This window comes from Rana temporaria, chromosome 3 (genome assembly GCF_905171775.1).
Source record: "Rana temporaria chromosome 3, aRanTem1.1, whole genome shotgun sequence".
NCBI lineage: Eukaryota > Metazoa > Chordata > Amphibia > Anura > Ranidae > Rana > Rana temporaria.
This window is the reverse complement of record NC_053491.1, coordinates 76450915-76472976: the sequence shown is the minus strand read 5'-3', so window position 1 is coordinate 76472976 and position 22062 is coordinate 76450915.

Here is a 22062-nt window from a genome sequence, read left to right as displayed (position 1 = left end):
ATGGAAATTTTATAGCCACCGGGTAGGGGAGGTGCTGTACTGAGATCTTATATTCTGTACCTCCCAGAGACACCAATTTAATGTCTGGATTCAGTCGGATCCTACTCAATAAGGGCACCAAAGACAAGGCAAATAAAAGTGAGGATAACGGGCACCCCTGTCTTGTCCCATTCGATAACTTAAAAGATGGGCACAGTACTACATTCACTCTAACCTGAGCCGTCGGATGGGTATAGTTACTTTAAATTCATTGTATCATCTTATTGCCTAACCCCATGTGTCTCAACACCGTAAACATAAATTGCCAGTTTATCCGGTCGAAAGCTTTCTCTGCATCTGTCCCTAAGGCCGCGTACACACCAACCCGATGAACATAGACCGAAGTTCAGTTTCATCAGTCCAAACCGTCCGTGTGTACGCCCCATCGGTCTTTTGTCCTTCAGACAAAAATTAGAGAACTTGCTTTAAAATCGAACCGATGGACCACTGACCGACAGGTCCAAACCGATGGTTAGTACACAAAAGCATCGGTTCAAAACCCGCGCATGCTCAGAATCAAGTCGACGCATGCTTGGAAGCATTAAACTTATTTTTTTTTAAACGTTGTGTGTTTTACGTCACCGCGTTCTGACTCGATCAGATTTTGAACTGATGGTGTGTACACACATCAGACCATCAGGCCGCTTCAGCGGTGAACCGATGAAAATGGTCCGTCGGACCATTCTCATCGGATGGATCGACCGTGTGTGTGCGGCCTTAGAAGACACATGGGGTTCAGGATGAGCCAACCAAATGGATCAAGTTCAAAGTCTTAATCGTATTGTCCCGTGCTTCACACAACTGCACAAACCCAACCTGATCTTTATGAACCAGGCCGGATATGTGCTGTTGTAAGCGCATTGCCAAGATCTTAGCAAAGAGCTTCAGATCCGTGTTCAATAATGATATTGGTCTATAGCTCCCACATTGGGAAGGGTCCTTTCCTTCCTTAGGTATAACCGCAATAGTAGCTTTCAAAGATTCAATGTGGAAGGAATTTGTATCTCTTAAACCATTGAACATTTTTACCATAAATGGTCCCAAAATCGGGAGAAGACGTCTATAGTATTGAATAGTAAAACCATCTGGGCCCGGTGATTTACCTCCCTTCCCCCTGATTACTGCCTCCTGAATTTCTTCTATAGTAATTGGCTTTTCCATTTCCTGCCTTACCACTGGCGTCAGAGTCGTGATACCTGATGTTGCTATATACTTTTCCATTGAAGATTGATCCTGAGAGCTTGTTTGCAAGTTATACAGTGCACTATAAAAATCTCCAAATCTCTGTGCTATCTCTCTAGGTAGACTTAGTTTCTCCCCTTCCGCTCCTGAGATCATTGAAATATAGGTCCTTGTTTGTTATTCCTTCAACGAGCTAGCCAGTTTCTTCCCACATGTGTTACCAAATTCATAATCCTGCCTTCTGCCTGCCTATATTGCCCTTTTTTTCTTTATACAGGAGTAGTTCAGTGATTTGTCTACGTACCGCCAGGAGGTCTCTTTCCAACACCAGGTCAGGGCTCTGTTTATGTAGAGCTTCTAAACGTGAGATATCTGTCATATGAGTTGTTAGCTTAAGTTCTCTTTCCCTCTTTATCCTGACCCCATGTTTCATCAAGACACCCCTTATCACAGCCTTATGGGCCTCCCAAATCACCCCTGCATCACAGTCTGGCGTATCATTTGCCTCGAAGTACCACCTTACTTCTTTCTGTACCTCTTCCAATACAACAGCATCCTGTAGCAGACTTTCATTCAGCCTCCAGGACCCTGATCCGGGAGGCCGAAAGTCCCCTAATGTGTATTTCAGGGAGATTGGTGCATGACCTGACCATGTAATGTCCCCTATTCCAGCCTCTTTAACTGCCTGTAACTGGTTATGTGGGATAAAAAAATAACCTATCCGCGAGTAAATCTTATGAGGGATAGAATAAAAGGAATAATCTCACTCTCCTGGATGTGTCATTCACCATATATCTATAAGTCTCGCTTTCTGTATCAGCCTCAGAATTCGTTTCCGGGTACCCACTGAGGCTGAAGAGCCGCCAGATGAGGTATCCACACTAGGGACACGGGGTATATTTAAACCCCCCCCCAGGATCAACTGCCCCTCCTGAAATTCTACTAATTTATCCAGGAACTTCCCAAAGAAAGCATCCTGCTGCGTATTAGGAGCATAAAAAGATGCCAAGGTAACCACCAATTCCCCTATCGTCCCTTTTAACACTAAATACTGCCCCCCGGTGTCCACCAAGGAGTCTGTGAATGACAATGGGATCTTATGCGAAATTAAAATTGATACCCCTCCTTCTTTGCTACCGGGTTCATCGTGTGATATGCCATCGGGAAAGCTCTATTTTTGAGAAAGGGAGGCCCCCTCCTCTAAAATGTGTCTCCTGAATAAATGCAATATCACTCCCCTTTTTATTAAATTCCTGTAAAAGCATCTGCCTCTTTTCTGGGATATTTAATCCCTTTGCATTAATTGAAATTATTGATAGGGCTTACATTTCTAATCCGACAAAGCAAAATTCTACAACCTCAGAGAACGGGAAAACAAAACCAACCAGCTAGGGGACACATAGGGGTAGATTCACTAAGGGCGTCCTAACTTTGCGGTGGCATAGCGTATCGTGTTTACACCATGCCGCCGTAAGTTAGTGAGGCAAATACATGATTCACAAAGTACTTGCCTGCTAAGTTACGGCGGCGTAGCCTAAAGCGAGCGGGCGTAAGGGCGCCTAATTCAAAATAGGCTGAGGGGGCGTGTTTTATGTTAATGATGCTTGACCTGACGTGATTGACGTTTTTTTGGAACGGCGCATGCGCCGTCCGCCTACATATCCCAGTGTGCATTGCGGCAAAGTACGCCGCACGGGCCTATTGGTTTCGACGTGGACGTAAATGACGTAAATCCCTATTCACAGACGACTTACGCAAACTACGTAAAATTTTCGAATTTCGGCGCGGGAACGACAGCCATACTTAACATTCACTACGCCACCTAGGGGGCATGTTTATCTTTAGGCGGCCTATCTCTTACGGAAACGGCGTATCTGTATTGTGTCGGCCGGGCGTACGTTTGTGAATAGGCGTATCTAGTGATTTACATATTCTACGCCGACCGCAATGGAAGCACCACATAGCGGCCAGCCTAAATATTGCACCCTAAGATAGGATGGCGCAAGCCGTCGTATCTTAGATAGGTTTAAGTGTATCTCTGTTTGAGAATACACTTAAACTTAGGTCGGCGCAGATTCCGAGTTAGGTCGACGTATCTACTGATACGCCGGCCTAACTCTTAGTGAATCTAGCCCCTGGTGCCAGAAAGAGGTGCGGAGAGAGAGGGGAAAAAAAATTCTCCTTTCGCCCAACCCAACCCCTCTCCCCTACTCAAAACTAATATCGCTGGAGACAAAATGGAAGAAATGTAAGCCTCCCTTCCTCCCCAGCGATATGGAAAGCTACTAGCTTTAAACACTCTAATTCCCTTCCCCAATGAGTGTTGGCCTATCGGGGGGAAATTAATTGCGCATGCCCCCGGTGGGGGAATCCCCAGTCCCTCCTTCAGCTCCTTCCAACTGCTTCTCCGTGCCCAATTATACAACTTGATTTAATTTACCCTTGCCCAGTCCTCAAGACCCTGTACCACTCTTCCCTCCTATTCTATTCTCATTTAATTTTAGTTACAGTTACAGTATATCTAACACAGATAGGGAAGAGGTATCATTGAGAAAACTATTCTTTCCCTTCAATTGCATTGTGGTAGCCCCCCCTTAAACTAAATCCCCTAGCAAGAACAAAAACACATTAACCCCCCCTCCCTCTCCCTAAAGCTTATTTCCTATACCCCCCTTCTAAGGTAGTCAAGCAGAATCCACCCTCCTTTCATGTCACTTGGCTTCCCAACCAAATTAATTAATTCCAGGTGCAAGTTGCGTTCAACCACGCAACTTGAGCCCCCATATAATAAACTCATTAAAAAGGAGTGATAAAATAATAGAAAACGTATAATATAACAAGCATACCTTCCCTCCCCCTTGCATATCCCCGTTTCTTAGTCATATCTCAGAGGGCCTCCCCTAAGGGAGGTCCACATCAATTATCAATGTCAAGAAGGGGAGAAAAAAACCCTGAACCCCCATTCCTCTATCAAACCCCTTAAATCCGACTTACCCCCCCCCCCCTCATACCCTCTTTGTTTCTGTGCCACTGCTTATATTTTTAGTGTTGTGTTATGTGTATGCCCCTTCTATCTCCCCCTCCCCTATATTTACCCCCCTTCAGAGAAAAAAGGGGGGGGAATCCCCTTCCCCTTATCACCTACTTGTGTATGTAGCGCCTCTTCTCAATAATTTCTCCCCGAAAGGGGGGTTACCCCTTATGTGAATCACCCCTATTCTATTTGCTTTCCCTTTTTTCCTATTTCATTCACCTTTTCCCTTCCCCTTTTGAGTGAGTGAGTGAGTGAGTGAGAGACTTGTAAAGCGCAACACATGCGAACTGAATTGCCTCTGGGCGCTGTATCCATTTCATGGGTAAGGAACCCCTAGACCTCAGAAGAGATGGGTTTTAATCTTTCTCCTGAAGGCCAAGTGGTCCGACTCCAGTCGGATGGTGGTTGGTAGTGCATTCCACAGGCGAGGTCCCTGGACTGCAAATCTTCGATCTCCTTTGGACTTGTATCTGGCTTTGGGTATCTGGAGTAGGTTTTGATTGGTGGATCGCAGAATGCGATTGGGGTTATGGGCTTTTATTTTTTCGCATAGATATTGGGGGGCGTTGCCTTGAATACACTTATGTATTAGACAGAGTGCCTTGAAAGTGATTCTGTCTTTTACTGGCAACCAATGAAGGGATCTCAGTGAAGGTGAGATTGATTCCCATGGTTTTTTTCCCAGTCACTAGTCGAGCGGCCGTATTTTGAACAACTTGCAGACGAGTGATTTGGTATTTGGGGAGTCCTAGATAGAGGGTATTTGCGTATTCGAGTCTGGAATTGATGATTGTTCCCACCACTACTGCAATGTCCTCTTTCGGGATAAAGGGCGTGAGTCTGCGTTGTAGGCGCAGCAGATGGTGGGATCCGCTGACTACTGACCATGTTTGTGCATCCATTGTCATGTAGGTATCGAAAATGACTCCGAGACTTTTGACTTTGGTGCTAGGGGTGATAGTTTTACACAGAATGGGCGGGGGAGTCCATGTTGACCCGGGGTGATTTTTCCGGTTAGCGTGAAACAGGAGAAGTTCTGTTTTTGAACCATTGAGTTTAAGATAACTGTTTGTCATCCAGTTATCTATTAGAGTAAGGCATTTCTCTAGTCCAAGAGAATGATCCTTTTTGTTGCAGATGCGGAAATACAGTTGTGTGTCGTTTGCATAGGAGTGGTAAAGTAACTTCTGGTTACTGATGATTTCAAAGAGAGGGCGAATATATATATTAAACAATACAGGCGATAAGGGAGATATCTGAGGGACTCCGCATGATACCGTACGTTTTTCAGAAGTGAAAGACCCCAGTTTCACTATTTGTGATCGGTTTTCCAAGAAGGAGGAGAACCAGGGTAAAACACCTTCAGCGACTCCGGCTACTTCAGCTAGCCTAGCCAGTAGTAGTCCGTGGTCTACAGTGTCAAAAGCCACGCTTAGGTCCAGCAGTATCAGGAGACAAGATTCTCCATTGTCTGCGTCCTCTAGAGCGTCATCCCATATTTTGAGCAGCGCCGTTTCTGTTCCGTGACCCGGACAGAATCCTGATTGAAACGGGTCGAGTAATTTATGGTTGTCTAAATGCAGTTGCAGCTGTTTTAAAGAACAAAATCCCCCCCTTCTCCATTCACACACTAAGAAATGATGTGTCCCAAAAGTCCCAAATAAACCTCAGCAAGGGAGAGGGAGGGAAGGAGGGGGGGCAACGGGGGAGATAAAGAGGGAGAAACCTCCTAGGGTCTCAACCCCCACCCCCCTACTCCCCCCCCATCCCTCCATCTCTCCACTGGCCCGTTTTTCTACCATCTCTTCCCCTCTACCTTGTACCCCACCCTTCCCCTCCCAAAATTCTTGGGTGTCATCTCGGATCTCTTACTCCATGTCCCATCCCCTATACCACCCCAAGAGATTCACTTCACGCTAACAACAACTCAAACTTTGTGCTACAAAAAAAAAAGAAACCTCCCTTTCCCCTATTTCTGCAGAATAACCTCCTTGTGCGAAAAGTAATGCTTTGGACATATCACATTTCGTGGGCGACTGCTATCTTTCGGCTTGGGGCCCAGGGCTCTATGTACTCTGTCCATTTAAAAATTTCAAAGGCATGGCATCTTTCAAAACTTTTTGGAAAATACGTTTTACCGTGTCTTGAAGATCTTCTTGCTCTGCTGACTCCGGGACCCCCCGTACACGTACATTGTTACGTCGACTTTGGTCCTGGAGCTCCTCCAACTGCAGCTGTAGGGACACTGTGATATCCACCTGAGCGTGTCTCTCTCCTTCCAATAACTTCACCCGTTGGTCTAAGTCCTTCGATATGCTCTCCCCCTCTATTTCACGATCCTCCAGCACCTGTATTTCTTCTCGGATTTTCTCCAAGTCCCTGGAGTGCGCCTCTTCCACTTTTGCAATCAGAGCACTTATATCTGCCCTAGTGGGGAGTGCTTGAATTAACGCCTTAAAGTCGTCCATTTCACTTTTTAGCTCACCAGGCTCTAGTGGGGGGAGGGAGGTTGTAGTCCCATACGTGCTCTGTGGGGTAATCTGGAGAGGGATGGAGGGTTAAAAGCAGAGGAAGATAGAACAAGAGAGGGAAAGAAAGCTTCCCCACCATCTTGAGGACAAGAGTTTACCTTGAGGTGAGGGGGTTTATATGCCCAATTGTGGGTATTAGTGAAATTTAAAGATTAAGAGGAGGAGCAACATGACTAGGGTTGGGTTATTGATGGTTAATATTATGAAGAGTCATGAGTCTATAGAGGGAAGGAGAGGCTACAGGTTGGGAGAAGTACATAATCTGAAATTATGAAGTTGATATTTGTACATATCTGTAATGTATGTCTCCCTTCCCTCACTTTCCTTTGCTATTTGCCTGTTTTAAATCAAATGTGTACTACTCTTGTGTCCATTACCTGTTTGCTTTAAAATCAAATAAAAGAAGATTGAAAGGAACGGGAGTGAACCACAACTGCGGATAGCAAGGATTTCAATGCATGTGCCTATGTTATGTGAGATTTCAGTACTGAGCCCCAGGCGTCACTCCACACAAACAGGAGTTTGGGGGTTCTCTACATCATCTCTCTCTTACATAAAGGAATGCGTTGAGCTACTAGGGGTGGACGCATTATAACATACGACCAAACCCTAGCGTTAAAAAGATACGATTCAGGAGGACGTTCCAATGCACAACTGTATGCAAGTGATTATCAGTATTGGACCCCAGGCATCACTCCAATCAGAGAACAGGAGTTTGGGGGTTCTCTACATCATATCACTTAAACATACAGCAGTGCATTAGGCCACTAAGGGAGTAAGCATAAATTATCTTCAAGTTAGAGCGAACATGTTCAGTAACTTAGAGCATTGGCCCTTCAACAAGTAAGAACTTATGTCAAGCACGTAGCAATTAAGAATACTGTATGCAAGTAATATTTGCGTAGGAGAGACAAGTATAGCTGAGCTGAGTTGAGAGTGTATATCCCTTTAAGATATTCTACAGCGACAGCTAAAGACACACCAGTCAATCCCAAGAAGTATGTTAATAATTAGCAAGCCAGAGTAATTACAATAAATGTTCAAGAGCATATATATGTAGCAGGTCTCCCTTAGAACTACAAGTGAAACAATTGCTAATTATCCATTTTGTAGGGATGAATGGCTGCAGTAGGTTGGTAGCAGGCCTGGGATTCCGTAGTGTAGGGTGTCCCAGCAATGGCAATCTCTTCAGCATAGGGCAGGCATCCAGGATGGCATGGGTTGCAGGGTGAGGATTACTGGTAGCTATTGTTCGCAATCCGAGCCGGCTATTGTCGACAATAATAGAACAAGGTTCCTATTGACTGTGAATGTCTTTATAGGCAGGTAACAGGTGCCTTGAGAAACAGCGCTGATCCGCAGCCCACTTCCGCGTTCCAGGCTGGAACGCAGGCCGCGCCGGGCGATGACGTCATCGCGCATTCGCCGCATGTGTTCCAGCGTGGAATGCAATACGGCGTAACGGCGCCCGGTACAGTTGTCTAGCTTGTGTTCAATTGCCTCCATTCTATATCCTAGGTTCTGGAAGTCAGCCTTGATATCTCCTGTGATTTTAGCTGCGGTGGTGGTCAGGCCCCTGTCCAGCAGCTCCAACAATGTATTGAATAGATCTGCAGTGTTTATGAGGGTGTCTGAGTTAATGCACCCAGGCTGGTGTTGGGAGGCTGAATAGGCCTCAGCAGATACCCATATGGAGAGTATGTAGTCCACTATTGTGTGTCCTATGAGCGATTCTGTGGAGGCTGGGGTGGGTGCCAGAGTGTGGCAGGTACTCACAGAATGACCCAGAGATGCCTGTGTGAAGTCCATATTCATGTTCGACCCGAACATAAAGCTCATCCCTAGTGCTATATGTGGGAGTGCCATCTTATTTAAAAATACAGTCAGGAGCTGACTGTGAAGATCGAGCCCACAGTTTGTTTACCAACATCCTATGGGGATTTAGAAATCCCCCTCTCCATTTGGGCAGCCTATAGCTGCAGGTCCCCCCCCCCCCCACAACTATACCTAGAGTGCCCTGACTAGAATAAATGAAGTAAAAATATATATATACATCTGCCTGCTGACAGAGAAATTGCACATATTGTGTCTGCTGTATGCAACCCAAGTATCTCATCAATATACAAATTATAGAAACATTTGAATATATAAATGTATATGGAAAAATAAACCATTAGTACATCAATTTTATTGTATTGGTAATGGGAATCTGGCACTCGATGGGGGGGAACAAAGGCCAAGAAATGTCTACTAGATTATACAGGGGAGAGGTTGCAGTGCAAAGAACTTGGAAAAAAAGTGTGGCTCAGACTATGAGACCTGGAGGTGGTTAAGTGCAGCTTTTCTTGTGGTCCCAAAAGGCAGCTGCCATCTGGAACTGCAATGGCCAGCCACTGTAAAATATTTGTATCTGATACACTCTGATACTCTGATACACTCTAATGTTAATTTTTAGATAAAACCTACTTTATCTTTTTTATACTTCGGCCTAATCAGCTTACATACTGTTCAGCCACTGAACAATATTTAAAGCAATTGTGTCCTAGATAATACTCTCTAAGTTTTACTGAGCAATAAGACCTGCCTTTTCCCTTTCTACTTGCTGCCAAATCCAAACACATATCTATATGTCTATATCAATACCCCCAAAGGAGCTGCTTAAGTTTTTTCAGTCCGTTACTCTGCCTCATAACCCCAGGAATGGCCTCAGTCCCTCTGGCACACCTGGCAATTTGATTACTAGAATTCCACAGTAACGACACACTGACACAGTTCAAGTATTAACGTTTTCTTCAATTTACTTAGACAGTAAGTAACTCAAAATGGTATTGGTCAACCAGATCCTGGACAAACAACCAGGATTTGGTTTAAGTGATTTTTATAGTGCTCAAACAAATATGCAAATAGACAGCATCAACACAGTCAGGGACAGATAATCCGTAAGTACCTTCTTCAAAACTATTGAATACATGTAGATATTACAATACTAAAGGGGAACTCCAGGCCAAACTATTAACCGTTAACTCTAATGAGATATCTGACCTAAAGGTAATGGTTTAAGGGCCCTTATAGCAGCAATGTTCCCGTTGCAGGTCTGATGTTCTTCACCGGCTTGTTGGAGCTTGTTAACTGAATACAATTAGGTGTAGTTGGAACAGTAAATATCTTGTAATGAAAAAGGATAAAGATGTCTAAGCGCAGTGTTCAAATAAATGCAGTAAAATATTCCTGGAGTAAAGATGTCTGTGCAAAGTGTCTCAAAGTGTGACAAAGAATGGGTAAAGGTCGAGCGATTTGCCCTCTCACCAAAGACCAGATCGCTCACATGTCTCCTGGACAGGAACTCGTGTAGCAACACTCATGCACCACCTCTGATGAAGCCACGTGATGGGGCGTAACCGGTAAGGATCTGATGGACCAGGAAATAGGAAGAGCCTGAACACCGCTGTCACTGCTGCTTTGTTTTTACTTTGATGTAAGTTTCAACAGCTTTATTTATTAAAAATCCCTTGCTGTACTTCACGATGGAGTGTCTCTTTTGATTTTACTGGGGTTCAAATTGAGGAGAGAACTTGTGAGGCTATCTGTACCCGTGGATGAAAGACAGTAGCTGTGAATCTATGTGGAGGAACCATCCCTGGACCTACCCACACTCATACAAGTCTGCATATACCTGCCTTAAGGTAAGCGCTCTGTGAGCACAGCACCTAGAAGATTTATACAGAAAATTGTGAAGTTCCTTTAAGATTTGGATTGCACAAGGACCCGCATCACTTATTTTTTGCCATTTTCTGTTCACTTATGTTTGCACTTTGGGACTATTAGCATGTATTGCACATTATTGTCACTTATCACTTATTTTGTTATACATTAGTGGTTTTATTATCTATAATATTTATTTACTGGACTGTATGCGCTGATCACTCTTTTATCAATATCACTACAGGTATTTATTTACTTACTTACCCATATAGATTTAGCAGCATATTTAAATTTATTTTTCATTCGCGGTTATTCTACACTTAAGTGGCGGCGCGGTAGCACTATTCATATATAACACTCATGCAGCAGATCTGCTGTCTCGATCTCCCAATGTGAAGCTTGACACACCGACTGACAGGCGATCAAAGTGGTGCTGGATGGATATCAGACGTACAGTAAACAGAGCCAGGCTCCTCTCTTCTGGGTTGGAACATGGTACACTGCGTGGTAGGCCGCAATCCCCCTCTCACAGCGATGGGATGGTGTCCACATGAGGGGATCCAGGAAGCAAAGAGGCCTGGGCCTAGTCCGTCCTGTACTTTTATGTCAGTCTCAGTTTTCATTAAAAAAAATTATAACAACTAAACAAATATACATCATTAACAGTATTATCATACCATCGAAACATATTACAAATAGATTATTCAAGCTGTCATGACCAGAACATCAAACAGACAAAAAATAAAAAAACAACATAAAAAAAAGGAAAAAAAAGGGGGGGGGGGGATGTCAAGGGACTATGACATATAGACATCCCTAGGTGATATCTTATCGAGTCATATTTTAGATTATATTCTAATTCCATTTTCCCTCTAATCTCCTGTTGATTCTCTAAATGTCCTCCAGGGGGCCCATATCTGACAGCATTTTTCGTATGTGTCTAATTCGCGTGCCAGGAGGGTCTCCATCATCTCTATTAAGTCCATTTCCACTGTCCATTTATTCACTGATGGGGTTTGTGTTGAACGCCAATGCAGTGGAATAACTATCCTCGCCGCTATTATCCAATGTCTGAGCAAACCCTTTTTGATATTTTTATATGAGCCTGGTAAAGTGGATAACAGTGTAATTTGAGGTGTGTTGGGGATTGCCTCCCTTGTAACTATAGTATACAGTTGAGTAATCTTGTCCCAGAATTTACAAATTCTTTTACTTTTATTGTCTCTCCCACAATTCTCTTAGCTCTCTGCAGTGCAGCCAGGGAATTGCAGTCCTGTCACCTTAAAAGTCAGCCAGGCTGCTTTGTGTTTTGACTTCATTTTCCACACTTCCTTCTGCTGCTCTCTGATGATTGGCTTGAGGATTGATAATGCAGAATGGGCGGTTGCCTTGTGTGCGAGTGTCATTCTGCACACAGGGAAACAAGAGGGTGAAAGGAGAATCCCGCGCAGCGGCTGACAGGTGTGTCCTTGCCTGTGTCAGTTTCTGCCTGGCAGGGTATAACAGGAGGTGTGGGAGCCATGGGTGGCAGAACAGACTCCTGCTATATTTTGTTTTTGTTTTTTTTAATAATTGGTTTCAAGTGTATTTAACATTTTATTGAACCTGTAAGAAAATGCAGTGTGGTACTGTGAAAAAAAAGCTCACACGTTAAACTGTTAGGCCCCTTTCAGATGTGCGCTTTTTTATCCATCCATTTGCGGATGAAAAAGGGACATACATTGGTCCCTATGTGATTGCGGGTGTCAGCGGATTAACATCCGCTGACACCCATTATCACCCGCCTCCGCAAAGATCTGACTTTGCGGACAGAAGAAAACCCTATTTTTTCTTACGTCTGTGGATCGGATGTGTCCGTGTCCACGTGGTGGGTGCACGTGGGTAGGCACCCACCACGTGGGTACCTGCTGGAGCATGATGGGACAGTGATGCCTATATAAATGGGATGCAAGGCGCGCTTCCATCATTACAGCGACAAGAGGCGACGAGGCAACATCGGAAGAGGGGAGAAGAACAGAAGAGAAGACCCTGACATCACAAAAGACCGCGCCGGCTGCCTGTTACTAATTGAGCTAACACACAAAGATAGCAGGCAGCCAGCGCTGAAGAAGAAGGCACCGGACATCTGCAGAAGAACCGGGGTTCGCCGAGTCAACAGCGGAGAGCGGCGAAGAGAGATGAAGACCCCCGGAGAGCGGAGAAGACCCCCCCGGAGAGCGGAAGAAGAAACCCCCCCGGAGAGTGAAAGAAGACCCCCGGAGAGTGGAAGAAGAAGCCCCCCCTGGTAATAGAGCTAATAAAGAAGACAGGGGGGGGCATCCAGAGCAGAATAATACATTATTTTAAAAAGCCTTGTGTTGTGTGTTTACTAACTTTTAATTTTTGCCTCCAGGTGAATGGGTAGGGGTACAATGTACCCCATATCCATTCACTTAGGGTGGGGGGCCGGTATCTGGGGGCCCCCTTATTTGAGGGGACTCCCAGATTCCGATAAGCCCCCGCCCGCAGACCCCGACAACCAATGGCAAGGGTTGTCGGGAAGAGGTCCTGTCCTCATCAACATGGGGACAGGGTGCTCTGGGGTGGGGGGGCCCGCAGTGCGCCCCCCTGCCCCAGAGCACCCAACCCCCCCATGTTGAGGGCATGCGGCCTGGCACGGCTCAGGAGGGGGGGGGCGCTCGCTCGTCCCCACTTCCTTCCTGACCGGCCGGGTAGCGTGCTTTGGATACGGGTCTGGTATGGATTGTAGGGGGACCCCCTACGTCGATTTTTCGGCGTAGGGGGGGTCTCCTTACAACCCATACCAGACCTAAGGGCCTGGTATGCTCCTGGGGGGAACCCATGCCGGTTTTGTTTTTACAAATTGCCGTGGAGTTCTCCCTCGGGAATGCATACCAAATGCCGTCGCTGGAATGGGCTTTTACATGGTGTTACTAACTTTACACTTTGTAACACCAGCCCTAGTTTTACACTTGCAAACTAAAACTTACGGCGATAAAACGAAGCTGGAAAGCTTTGTGGATCGCCCTAAGTGCTAATTTGCATACTAGAAGCGGCATTTCGACTCGAAATGCCCCCAGCGGCGGATGCGGTACTGCATCCTAAGATTCGGCAGTGTAATTCAATTACACATGCCGGATCTTCTGCCTAACTTTGGAAAACTGCTTCTGTGGATCAGTTCCAAAGTTAGGACAAGGGATACGATGGAGTAACAGCAGTTACTCCGCCGTATCTCTTTTGAGGATCTGGCCCAGGATTTCAAAGTCTCGAACCTCCAGCCAAGCAGCAAGAGAGACTTTAAGCCGGAACCGGAAGACTGCAGGGCTTTCAGTGTAGTGGATCCCTTCTTGATTGGGTCACCAGGCCTCACCCGAGACACTAGCACTTTGCCGGTCTCTTCCAGGGCAGGTCCTCTCCCGGTTTCCTTCATCAAGATAGCTTCCTCCCTTGTGGACAGACAGCTTGGGATCCCACTTTAGAATTGTAGGCCCCAGGCAGCGTAGCTGGGCCTACTCAATAGCAGAATCACTCCGGCCAACATGTCCCCGAAGTCGGGCTTACACACACGCACCCCTCGCGCCAGGAGGGCTGCGAGGCGAGGAAGAACCCAGATCAATGGCGTCTGTCCCTTAAGTACCCCTCCCCAGCATGCACAGCGGTGTTACCACTCCCACTGCACTGCTGCTGAGAAGGGACACCCAACACACCATGGTACACCCGCATTCCAACATAAGGCCAGGGTGGCAACAACACCTGCAGGCAACAAGGGAAAATACCAAGTAGTACCACAGCCAGAACAGAGGCAAAGTTGTGTTAATCAAACAGGTCTGGGCCCAAGTATTGGCCCAGACTTCCCCTAAATTTGAAATAACGCCCCCTAGATTTGGGATGGGTGCTACAAGTAAAATTTCCTACAGCTTTTAAATCTGTTGTGGCAGCCACTTTCACTGTTCGATTAAGTCATATTACTACTGGATTACTACTGGATAAAAAAATCAGATGCCATAGCCAAAACTATATAAAAGGCCCTTTTTAAAAAAAAGAAATACATAATATTGAGAGTGCTGCTGTTGTATTTAGGACAAGTTAAATGTAAAAAAAATTCTATTACACATAAAAAAATATGTGATTACAGGATATAGTGCTGCTGAAAATAATACTGTCCTGTAATATAGCTTAAAGATATTTTTAGAGAATGTAATTTAAATGTTTGTTGCCTTCAAAAACATTAAAAGGACCCTCTCTTTGTAAGGTAATGTATTTCTTAAATGGCATGGCAGTGGCTAGCTCCATATGCCCTTTATACTGTAGATAGAATCATGCCTATTGGACTTGAAAATTGCAAGAATTTAATATCAAGATGCACAGCCATAAACTCTAATGGGGTTCACAGATAAGTTCAGATTTCATAGAACTCAAGCAGGATTTTATAAAATGTAAACCTGGACAGATTTGCTCATACCTAATGCCGCGTACACACGGTCGTTTTTTGTGATGAAATAAACCATGTTTTTAAAAACGTCATTTAAAATGATCGTGTGTGGGCTTCACATCGTTTTTTGTCTTCAGAAAAAAGAAAAAAAAAAATTCGAACCTGCTTCAATTTTTTAGGTTGTTTTTGAAAATGTCGTTTTTCGTGTTAAAAACATGATCGTATGTGGACTAAAACAATGTTTTAAACAACGTTTTAAACCCGCGCATGCTCAGAAGCAAGTTATGAGACGGGAGCTTCAATGGAACAGAGTGCCATCGTACGTGTTGTACATAACCGCGCTTTGCTAGAGCATTTTTAGAAAACGATGGTGTGTGGGCAACGTCGTTTTTTATGATGAAGTTAGAAAAACGTCGTTTTTTTCATGATGAAAAACATTGTTTTATTTCATCACAAAAAACGACCGTGTGTACGCGGCATAAGGGTCAGAAAAAACTGAATGTTCTGCTTTCAACACCCGATTTAAAAAAAGGACCTAGCAACATAAAACAAAATGAAACAAACAAAAAAAAATACACCTCCTGAAACAAAACCCCCATTTTTAATTGAAGCCTTGCTGCAAAAAAACAAACAAAATAAAATGGATATGGACAATGAAACAGCTAAAAGTGACTTCAAATCTGCCACAAAATAACATGAAAGAAAAACCTAATTATTATTAATGATATGCAGCAAAGGAGTTGATTGCCCAAATAGCTAGCAATCAGAATTAAAGTATTTTCCTAACACGCTGGCCGTAGTTCTGATGCCATGCAGTTCATTATGTTTTAAGAAAAATTCTGGGAGAATCTGCACATACATTTTTCAGGACCACAAACCTCTAATCCACAGTATTCACTTTGAATCCATTGCAGTGGCAAACCTGACCCTTATGCCTACGTGACAGGTTGTCTCTAGCAGTTTGTTTTTTATAGGTCAGCAAACACTTGTAACATGCTGGCTTTCGCACAGGAACATGCGATTCACATGGTACAGTATCTTACAAAAGTGAGTACACCCCTCACATTTTTGTAAATATATTTTTATTATATCTTTTCATGTGACAACACTGAAGAAATTACACTTTTCTACAATGAAAAGTAGTGAGTGTACAGCTTGTTTAACAGTGCAAATTTGCTGTCCTCTTAAAATAACTCAACACACAGCCATTAATGTCTAATGCCGCATACACACCATCACTTTATGTGATGAAAAAAAACGACACTTTCTGTGAAGTAAAAAATGACGTTTTTGAAACTTCAATTTTCAAAGACGAAGTTGCCTACACACCATCGTTTTTCTCACAATGTTCTTGCAAAGTGAGGTTACGTTCCACCACGTTTTACCATTGAAGCTAGCTTCTGGGCATGCGTGGATGAAAAAACGTCTTAGAAAACGACGTTTTTTGCTACACACGGTCAATTTCTGTGAAGTAAAAAGTGCACTTTTGAAAAACGACACATAAAATTGAAGCATGCTTCAATTTTTTTTGGTCGTTTTTTACAAGACATAAAACGACGTTTTTCCCCACACACGGTCAATTAAAGTGACGTTTTTAAAAACGTCATTTTTTTTCATCACATAAAGTGATGGTGTGTACGGGGCATAAGCCATTGGAAACCAAAGTGAGTACACCCCTAAGTGAAAATGTCCAAATTGGGCCCAAAGTGTCAATATTTTGTGTGGCCACCTTTATCTTTATGTAGAGCAACAATTCTTTTTCTCAGAGAGTTCTTTGCCATAAGGTGCCATGTTGAACTTCCAGTGACCAGTATGAGAGAGTGAGAGCGATAACACAAAATTTAACACACCTGCTCCCCATTCACAGCTGAGACCTTGTAACACTTAGGCCCCGTACAGACGAGCGGACATGTCCGCTGGGAGATTTCGGTCTGATGGCTGTACACACCATCAAACCGAAATCCACGCGGACAGAGAACGCGGTGACGTAGACGACACCGACGTTCTCTATCGTGCGAGTTCAATGCTTCCACGCATGCGTCAAATCAATTTGACGCATGCGCAGGATTTCTGTCCGCTGGTTAGACGTACTAACCAGCGGACATGTCCGCCGGACAGCTTCCCAGCGGACATGTTTCTTAACATGCTAAGAAACATTTGTCCGCTGGAAATCTGTCCGCTAGCCTGTACACACGATCGGATCTGTCCGCTGACACTGGTCGGCGGACCAGTTTCAGCGGACATGTTCGGTCGTGTGTACGAGGCCTAATGAGTCACATGACACCGAGGAGGGAAAATGGCTAATTGGGCCCAATTTGGACATTTTCACTTAGGGGTGTACTCACTTTTGTTGACAGAAGTTTAGACATTAATGGCTGTGTTGAGCTATTTTGAGGGTACAGAAAATTTACACTGTTATACAAGCTGGACACTCACTACTTTACATTGTCATTTCTTCAGTGTTGTCACAGATATAATAAGATATAATAAAATATTTACAAAAATGTGAGGGGTGTACTCACTTTTGTGAGATACTGTACTTTTGTACCATGCAATTCAGTTGCAGTGCAATATAAAAAGTAGTGCATGCTTTAAAATTAATGAGCTGAAATTGCTCCACACAGAACCGCATGTGAATCGCACAGCAACACAAAGCATGTTTTTATGTGCGGGAATGGTGTGAATCAGCCCTAAATCTTACAACATGCAATTTACAACATGCAATTTACAACATGCAAGCAGTCTCTAAATGCAGTCACTTGTAATCTGTGAGCAGTCCCTTTTTCAAGCAAGGCCCCCTACCATTGTACCCGTAACTTTACCAATTAATCTCCCATGTGAACTTCACTATAATGCATTCTGAATCTTGATAATCTGGAGATTAACTTTATTCTTTTTGACAGAGGATAAGGACGGCTTTGTTATCCACTCCACCAACTCTTCTGCATGTTGTGGCTCAATAACACGGCCAGAACATATAAATTGTAGCGCTAAATAGTAACTAAATAATATAGAAACTATATATCTAGGTGCAAAAACAGGCTATGGAACATGAAAAAAGTCACCAGGTGAATGCTGTGCAATCAAAATCAATATCAATATATAACAGATGTGAAAGTCCAAAAAATTATATATAAACTGGGTGAAGCTTGAATGGTAAATTCGACTAAGTGAATGATTCTTAGGTGAGAAGAAACCATACGATATTCCTACACTTTAAACGTGACGCACACTTGAAAAGACCGCCACCGAATCCACAGAGGCTTACCGGAAATGTTGAACCCTGAAAAGCATATGCTCAGAGGGTCAACAAGGCTGCATATAATCAATGGATGTATCAATACGAGACCAAATCTTCAAAGGCAATAAATATCAAGTCCACCAATCGAATGGAGAAGATGTATGATGCTTGAAGGTGATTACCCACAGACGGTCAAACCATGAGCCCAATATAATTGGAAAGAGTTGAAAAGAAGAAGCACATAGTGTAATACTGTATAGACAGTGAGTGTTTAATAATAGATGGAAACACTTACATGAAAGTGGAAAAAATAGGCACTTGATCAAATGTGCGTGGCAACAGTGGACTCTCCCGATGTGTTTCGCAATATGTTGCATCGTCTGGGGTATAACGTCAACAACACGGCCAGCAGCAGAAAAAAAGGACAAGCGTGCCCCATGGCCACCTGCAGAGGATGCACCATATCCACGACCCCCACTGTTGACTGTAGACACAGAGGCTGCTTGCCCTCTTTTAGTGGCCTGTGAGCGTCTGACTCTCCTTGGTTGCCTTCTGGACATGATGGGGACTTTTTCTTTTCACAGCACACTACACTGTTTTATACACTGTCTACATCGGCTGCACTGTATTATATACTGTGTACACTGCCTGAAGTGTATTCAGTGTGTTCAGTTCGCACCACAACCTGCAAACAGACCAAAGGTTTGTGTGAACTTTTGAACCCTGTTAAAGTCTATGGGACTCGAATGTTTGAAATCTAAAATGCTAATTTTAAAGGCTAATATGCAAGTTATTGTCCTAAAAAGTGTTTGGGGATCCAGGTCCTGCCCCAGGGGACAAAATCAATGCAAAAAAAAGTTTTAAAAACTGATGTTTTTTTGGGAGCAGTGATTTTAATAATGCTTAAAGTGAAATGATAAAAGTGAAATATTCCTTTAAATTTCATACCTAGGGGGTGTATATAGTATGCCTGTGAAGTAGCGCTTGTTTCCCATGCTTAGAACTGTCCCTGCACAAAGTGTAATTTCTGAAAGGAAAAAAAAGTAATTTAAAACCACTCGTGGCTATAATGAATTGTCGGCTCCCGGAAATACAGAGAAAAGTCATTGATAAAAAATAAAAATGCATGGGGGTTCCCCCAAATTCAATTACCAGGCCCTTCAGGTCTGGTATCGATATTAAGGGGAACCCTGTGTCAAATTTTAAAAAAAATTATGTGGGGTTCCCCCCAAATATCCATACCAGGCCCTTCAGGTGAGGTATGGATTTTAAGGGTAACACCACCCCAAATAAAAAAAAATGGCGTAGCATTCCCCTTAAAAATCCATACCAGACTCTTTATCCGAGCACGCAACCTGGCAGGCCGCAGGAAAAGAGGAGGGACAAGAGAGCGCCCCCCTCCTGAACTGTACCAGGTCACATGCCCTCAACATTGGGAGGATGCTTTGGGGGTCTGTGACCCCTCAAAGCACCATGTCCCCATGTTGATGCGGACAAGGGCCTCATCCCCACAACCCTACCCGGTGGTTGTGGGGGTCTGCGGGTGGGGGGTTTATCGGAATCTGGAAGACCCCTTTAACAAAGGGGAATCCCAGCCTCCCCATGTGAATTGGTAATGGGGTACATTGTACCCCTACCATTTCACAAATAAAGTGTAACAAATTGTAAAAAAAAAACACAGACACCGTTGGGAAAGTCCTTTATTAAAAATTAAAAAATAAAAAAAAATATTTCAGCGGTGGTAATCCACTCTCAGTCTCTGCTCCAATGCTGTCGGTATCCTGCAATGGATAATTTCCTCTCTGGGGTCCAGCGATGAGAAGATCTCCTCTTCATCCAGTTCCAGGATCCAGCGATGAGATGTCCGCAGCGCAGCGCATCACCTGTCTCCACCGGAGACACCCCGGGAATGACGCGGCTTCAGCCAGTGACAGATCATATGTAGGTGAGGGCGGGGCCACCCATCATGTGACCCCGTCCCCCTCTGATGCAAGGGAAAACCCAGGCTTTCCCAGTGACGTGACGGGTGACCCCCAAAGCATCCTCCCAATGTTGAGGTCATGTGGCCTGGTATGGTTCAGGAGGGAGGTGCTCTCTCGTCGTCCCCTCTTTTCTTTGCCAGGTTACGTGCTCTGGTATGGATTTTTGGGGGGAACTCCACACCATTTTTTTTTAATTTGTGGTGGAGTTCCCCTTAATATCCATACCAGACCTGAAGGGCCTGGTAGTTGAATGTCTGTATTGCTGGGAGCCGACAATTTTAAATTACTTTTTTTTCTTCAGAAATGACACTTTGTGCAGGGACAGTTCTAAGCACGGGAAACAAGTGCTGGTTTACAGGCATACTTTACACACACCCTAGGTATGAAATGTAAATGAATATTTCACTTTTATTGTTTCACTTTAAGCATTATTAAAATCACTGCTCCCAAAAAAAACATTCACACACTATACACGGCCACTATTCAAGCCGAATTATATAGTGTGGGACATGGACTTAGTCCCCCTGAGGCATGATTGGCCAAATGCACTCTGCCTTTGCCAATTATGGCTCTCTCTGCAGAGTGTGCTGTGATTGGCCAAAGCATGCATGTCAGGTGCATGCTTTGGCCAATCATCAGACACTAATGCACTGTGATCTCGCAGCGCATTATGGGGCATTCCGCAACACTCAGATTTCCTGTGAAAGCCCCATATTGTTCGGTGTTCAGCGAACAGGCGAACACCCGATGTGCAAGTTGAACTTACGTTCGACTCGAGCATCAAGCTAATCCCTAGTTGGGACTTTAGAAGAGGTGTGTCTGAAGAGGCTTAACAATGAAACAATGTAATATGGATGTATTTATTGTCCAAAACACACAGCAGTAGCATGCAGCATTGAGTACATACAAATATAGAAAAAAGCATGTAACAAACCATAAACATGTAAATATCGACTTATAATGGCATTGTTAAAAAGGTGATCCTCCAAGAGATGGAATCTTTAAAACCCAAGGATTGGTCCTGAAAGTAAACCATAATGCAACTGTATAAGACCAACGCGTTTCATGGCATAATGCCACTCTTATGCTTACGCTTATAAGGGGCTCTAAAGTTAGAATGGGATGTTTGTAGAAAGGAACTGTAATGTCCACCTGCATGCTAAATATTTAACCAATAATCACGGCCACAAAGAGAAGCCAGCACAGCATGTGACAAGGAGCAAAGAGCTCCACTCACTGGCAACAAACAAATCAATTACCATTTGAAATTTTGCATATTCACATGATTAAAACATTTTTTTGTGAATGTTATAAAGACACTATTCAGACAATCAGTAGGGAATGCATCTGAGAGATCTATCAAGTGCTTTCCCTTCTAAAGGCCCCGTTGTGCTTATTAAGGAAAGTTTTAATCGAATATGACCACAGTCTAAAAATATGAAATTTATTCACCAGACATGTATAACAATGATAAACTTCCCCGTAGAATCAATAACCTTGTAATATGACAATTAAACAGATCATCCGTATTTCACAAATCCAACCGTTACTATACTGCAGATAAATGGTTCACAATGTGATATAAAATTTGACATTTTTTATGTCAAAAAAATGGAAACTATGCAAATGAAAAATATATTGAAAATGTAATCTTTAGAGAAAAATCGACAAGGCGGTTATTAATTTGAGAGAATAATTATCAACTGTATAATACTCAATAAATCAATACTTAAAGCGGGGGTTCACCCTAAAAAAAATTCTAACATTACATCCAGCATACTAACGACATGTAAACTATGCTGGTATTTTTTTTTCTCTGTACATACCGTTTAATTGTTAGTTTCGCCCATGGTTCCGGGCTCTGATTCCCGCGGGACTGGGCGTTCCTATTGAAAGCTTAGCTGATTGACGTCTGGTGA